Here is a 6,000-nt window from a genome sequence, read left to right as displayed (position 1 = left end):
TTGTTTTGCTCATTTTTTTGTCAGGGAAACAAAACATGAATATTAATTATGATATTCTTACATTTCTTTCTAATGTTGATAAAATCAAGGACTTGAATTGGTCAAAGTATATCCTTGATTCTCTCGTGAAGGGCAAGCTTTTCTGGGAAGAACGTCCAACTCGTTCTTTTCCTGGGTCTTTATTGTTTCTTATGGTATTACTATAATTTTTGTTTATTTTTAATGTAGTATTTCTTACTTATTTGTTGATTTTTAATTTACTAATTTTTCTTTTCTTACTTGTTTGTAGTTATTATATGTTGATCAATTTATACTTGAGGAAGTTCGAGCTGCACGTGAAATTCCAATCTTGAAAGGGTGGACAACAGCTATGTTATCAACACGTGAGAAATTAGAACTCTTTAAAGGGAGGCTTGGAAATATTCGTGCTAAAAAGCTTGATGCTGGTTCTTCTAGCATGACACAGCCTAAAATGGTGTTTAACTATAATTTTCTGTTTTATTCTTTTCCTTTTTATCCTACATTTTTAACTTTTTTAATTTTTATTTAGGAAAAATTCATTCCTTCTGAAGTGGAAACTCAAGTAGTTGCCAATAAAGTAATCATATATATTGTAATATTCTTTGTTCTTTTTGGAAATGACCAACTAATTATTGCTCATTTGTGTAATGAGCAAGCAATTACTTGCTCATTTTTGAAATGAGCAAATAATTTTTGCTCATTTGACAGATGAGCAAATTATGCAATTGGTTATGTGTTATAAGTAAGCTTGGTTTATATTTGTTAGGATATTTGCTTTCAACTTGTTCTTTTTTTTTTGTTTGATTTTAGGAACAATCTGATCCAATTCGTACAAAAAATGAAGAAAGTGAACAAGATCCAAAGAAGGTATTTATATGAGTTTTCTGGAAACCAATATTAATTCTTTGTTCATATGTGTGCTCTTGCATTACTCATATGCATCTCATGAATATAGAAAAAGTATTTTATGTAAATGTTGGTCTTTGGTTACTGCAATCTTGTGAAACTCATTTATGATAAATATGTGGATATTTCTTGTCAGCAGGAGCATTATAGTTCTTAATTTTTTGCTCATTTGTCAAATGAGCAAAAACTTCAATGCTCATATAAAGTTCAATTTGCTTATTTTTATATGACTTTGCTCATTCCATATCCACTTTGCTCATTTCATATTTACTTTTCTCATTTATATTTATCTTATTTATGTATTTTTTTTTTTACAGAAATGCCTTATGGAGCTTGCAACAGCATCTACAAACCTGGTCTTGGCATACATGGATTTCAGTAAAAAACATGAAGCTGCCATCAAGTATTTTCCAAACAACAAGAAGATACAAAAGTTGAAGGAAGATGCCATGGGCATTTGTGATGAGCATAAGATGAGCTCCAAAACTTTAACTGAAGATAATACTCTTTCATTTAGCCAAGATGAAGAGTATTGTCAAGATCCGGCAGTAATTGAAGCTTGGGATAGGTTTTCTGAGATTTCAAGCAACAAAAAACATGCTGAATCTTCAATCAATGCAATGGTTGTTCATCCATATGAATTGGAACCCATTGATGTTACTAAGATTGCTTCTGAAAGTGTTCAGATAGCAAGTTGTATTCCTGATGTTGGATGTTCAGATAGGGCTGCTAAAAATGTGTTCAAAAAACTTGGAGATTCAAGTTTCAAATCTGCTTCAGGACGTTCACTTGCCAAAGGATCTGGAACTCCTACATTCAGTTTAGGAGTCTTTTCTCAAGAAACTGATTCTCCCCCTAGCAATGCGCCTACTGAACCTGTAGTTGCTTCTGTCAGTGCACAAGTTGGTGCTTCTGTTGCTGATGCTTCTCAAGCTGTTGGTGATGCTCTGAATGCTAATCCTGAAGATCTCATTTCTGTTGCTCAAGAAACTGTAATTGTGCATAAGAGAAAAGGTGATACTGAAAAGAAGAGTTCTATTCCAAAGAAACGCAAACCTCAGCCATCAGTGCTTCTTAGATCACCTTTTAAGTCCCGCATTATGATAATTTACAATCCATTATCACCAGTTCAGATGAGTGTCTTGAGAGCAATGTTTGCTGATGATAAAAATCGTTTGTAAGTACTTTTTTTATCTATAGAATTTATTATCTTGTACATTAACTTCCATTTGTTTTAGTCATACTAACTTTCTTTATTGTTTTTATGCAGTGAACCAGTATTTAATGGAGAGAATGGTCTTGAAATTTTGAGATTACATCTTGAGAAGCTTTATAATAAAAATAAAGTTGATAAAGAGATCATTAATGCTTGGTGCAGCATTCTGAATTATAATGAGCAGTTTAGAGATCCAAATTCTCCTGCTCGTTTCTTTTTTGACCTTAGTGCTACCGTAAGTTCAAATTCTTTCATTTATTTTGTTTTATTGAATTATTTTGTTTTTTTGTTGTAATTAATTTTTTTTTCTTTAACATGTAGGACTGTCTTATTCACTATGAGATAGATTCTGTTGCCCATCGGAATAAGATTTTTTTGAGGTTGCTGAGAATTTGTACATGAAATCAGTTGTACCACACAAGGATATTCATCTTTTTTTCTTCCCAGTTTATGAAGAAGATCATTACTATTTGGTATGTTTTAACACTACCACACTGAATGGTAATATCGAGTTTTTTTTATTATAACGAAGATGCTGGAGATCATAAACAGCTTTTAAAACATTTGGTATGGTTTAAAAGTTAATCTCTATTCACATTATGTTTGTTTCTTTTACTTGAATGATCAGATTTTATTATATTTGCTTATTTAATGTTTTTATTTTCAGAGAACTGCTTTTTCAAACTTTATTCAATGTGAAGGAAATGTACAGAGTTCTATTTTGGCAAATGATATCAAGCGGATGGAAATTTCTGTGATTAATGGTTCATGGGAGTCTTCGGATAAAAATCATTTGCATTGTGGAGTTGCGGTGATGAGACTCATGGAAACATACATGGGTTTTGCAAAGTGGGATCCTGGTTTGAAGAAAAATAATGTAAGTCTTTCAGATTAGTCTCATTAATAATAAGATGTTTTGGTCTATTTGCTTACTTGTTCATTTCATAAATGAACAAAGAAATGTTTGCTCATTTCACAAATGAGCAACTAATTCTTTGCTCATTTAAGAAATGAGCAATTAACTTTTTGATTATTTGCTAAATGAGCAAGAAATTACTTGCTCATTTATCAAATGAGCAAAGAAATGTTTGCTCATTTGACAAATGAGCAAGGATTTACTTGTTCATTTCATAAATGAGCAAGGATTCCTATTAAATATTTACTTTAATTTTGAGCTCTATGGTCCATTAATCTAGCAATACCTTAGGCCATTGCCTTACAAGTTACAACTGCAACTTGTGGTGTTACTTTTACTGGTTACTACGCAATTACGCAACTTGATTGATTTTAAATACTTAACGGGTTCATATTTCTGCTACTGTATATGGTTTGGCTCATCAAAGAATGATGATTTACATCTGAATTATGGAAAACTTGATGCTTTATTGCTCGAGGGTGTTGTTTGTTAGTGACATTAATGGTTTGGGCATGCACTTTTGTAGAAAAACTTGAACTCCTTTGCACTATAGTTTCTGGAGAAGTTTTTCTTGCCCAGAAAACAGTTTTGCAATAGATTGCAAAACAGAACCTATTTTCATAGTTTTTGACTTCAGTGCCTTCAAATAACCAACAAAATCTTTGTACTCCGACTCATTAAGTTTCTGTTGGACCTGCAAGGTCAAGAGAAAGCATTTTTAGTGAGCATTTATTCCATCTTAGATCATAAACCAAATTGCTCTGAGCCCATTTGTTGTGTAGAGAAAACATGAAAATTCCTGGATATTACCAATGGTTAGCTTGGCCTGCAATAAAGCATGATAAACGATACAAAGCAAACAGGAAATCATCCTTTTCATTGCTGAACTTTCAAAATGCAAGCCTAAAAAAATACACTATTGCTCATTGTTGTGGGTTAATTGAAATTAGTTTGAGCCCTTAATCCTTTCAGTTACTGTCTTATAAAAGTTAATTGAAATAAATGTTTGCTTATGTTATTGAAATCTTCTTAATTGTATAGGGTTTGATTATGTTATTTGTTTTGCAGCTGATAATCTTGGCTAAACTTCGTGAAAAGTACACCCTGGGAATAATTACAAGTGAAGTGAACACTATTCAATCTGTTAAAGAAATTCCCCAGAAGAAGAAAAAGCAAAGTAAAGTTTATGTTGCTAACAAAGAAGAAAATGCTGAAAAAGAAGAGCCTGAAGAAGAAAAAGTTCAAGGAAGAAAGAGCAAAAGACTGAAGAAAGCTGAATGTTAGGGAATTAAATAGTTAGTAGTGATGATTTGTTTTTTTTTTGTTTAGGGAATTGTGTAAATTAAGATTTTATCTACTTTTAAGTAGTCTTTGAATGATGTAAAACTCATTTATAAACAGATTTTACCAACAGAAGCCTGCCCTTTTTTTTATTATAGTGATGATTATATTTGAATTATAATTCGATCTTTTATTTGTTTTTACTTCACATACCTTGTTATATACAACCAGTGTTCATTTGAAATATTCATTCATTTGTTAAATGAGCAAACAGATGTATGCTCATTAAATGATAGATCAATGAATTCTTGCTCATTTGATAAATGTTCAAAGAAATGTTTGCTCATTTCACAAATGAGCAACTATTTTTGCTCATTTAAGAAATGAGCATTTACCTTTTTGATTATTTGCTAAATGAGCAAGGAATTACTTGCTCATTTGATGATTGAGAAAAGATATGTTTGCTCATTTGACCTGAATAGAGCTGATTTTGGACTGGGAGATGAAACAGGAGTGCAATTGTTCCAAGTTCATATAATAGCTAATTTGCTCACTTGCCAAATGAGCAAATAATTATTTGCTCATTTGACAAAATGAGTAGTTAACTATTTGTTCATTTGATAAATGAGCAAGGAATTATTGCTCATTTGAGAAATGAACAAATATTTAGTCACTCATTTGAATATGTTCTATTTTCAATTCAACAATATTTGCAAAGCATTAAACTATGATTAGTACAAAATTAATAATATATTATTAAATATAAAAATTCAACAAAATCTTATATGTATATAAAAGTACCATTACACTTTTTTTGGAAAATTTCTAATATCATGATGACTCAATTCACCACAACCTCTACATAATCTCTTCTTTTTTTGGTTTTGTTCTACAGCCTTTTCTTTTTCTCCCTTAAGCCTTTTTGCACTTCTACCTCTTGTTTCAACATTTGACACATCAATCTCAGTCGCTTTCTTTTTTGAAGTCTCTTCATTTGATACATGAACTCCAGTCCCTTTATTCTTTGAAACTTTTGGAGGTTTGACAATTATTTCAGTTGGCACACTAGCTCCAATCAATAGCTCAATGTCTTGCTCTTTGTTTTTTGCACTTCCAGCTGTTGTTTCATTATTTCTTGCAATCCTCTTTGCTTCCAAATCCTTTCTTATTCCTTGAAGATTTATCACAAGGTCTTGAATATCTTCATCTTTGCCTTCTGCCAAACTTACACAAGTGTGTATCTCTGACCATAAATCATTTAACAATTTTTTCTTGTCTATTATATTAGCACATTGCTCCAACAGGTTTCCTCCCAAGTCAAAAATTGGTTTCTTTAATGCCATAGTAGTCCACCTGTGTAGCATATACTGCTCAGGAATGGTTTCAAACCTTTTTGCTTTCCAAACCCAAATCATATGTCTACATGGAATTCCTTTCCTATAAAATAGCTTGCAAGAACATGTGGTGTCATAGTTAGTTGGATTAAACACAACATAAAATGTTCTAGTCCGATTTCCTTCACTTACTGTTGCAACTTCCAATTCATTTTCTTTCTTCAATTCATCAACACCACAAGAAAAACAAGCAATTTCAACCTCGTATTGAAATTCATAAAAGACAGAGTTAGTATATAAATGTAAGGCATGCTTTTCTATCCCTA

The sequence above is a fragment of the Chenopodium album genome, chromosome 15 (genome assembly GCF_948465745.1).
Source record: "Chenopodium album chromosome 15, dcCheAlbu1.1, whole genome shotgun sequence".
Classification (NCBI taxonomy): Eukaryota; Viridiplantae; Streptophyta; class Magnoliopsida; order Caryophyllales; family Amaranthaceae; genus Chenopodium; species Chenopodium album.
Note: the sequence above shows the minus strand (reverse complement) of the source record.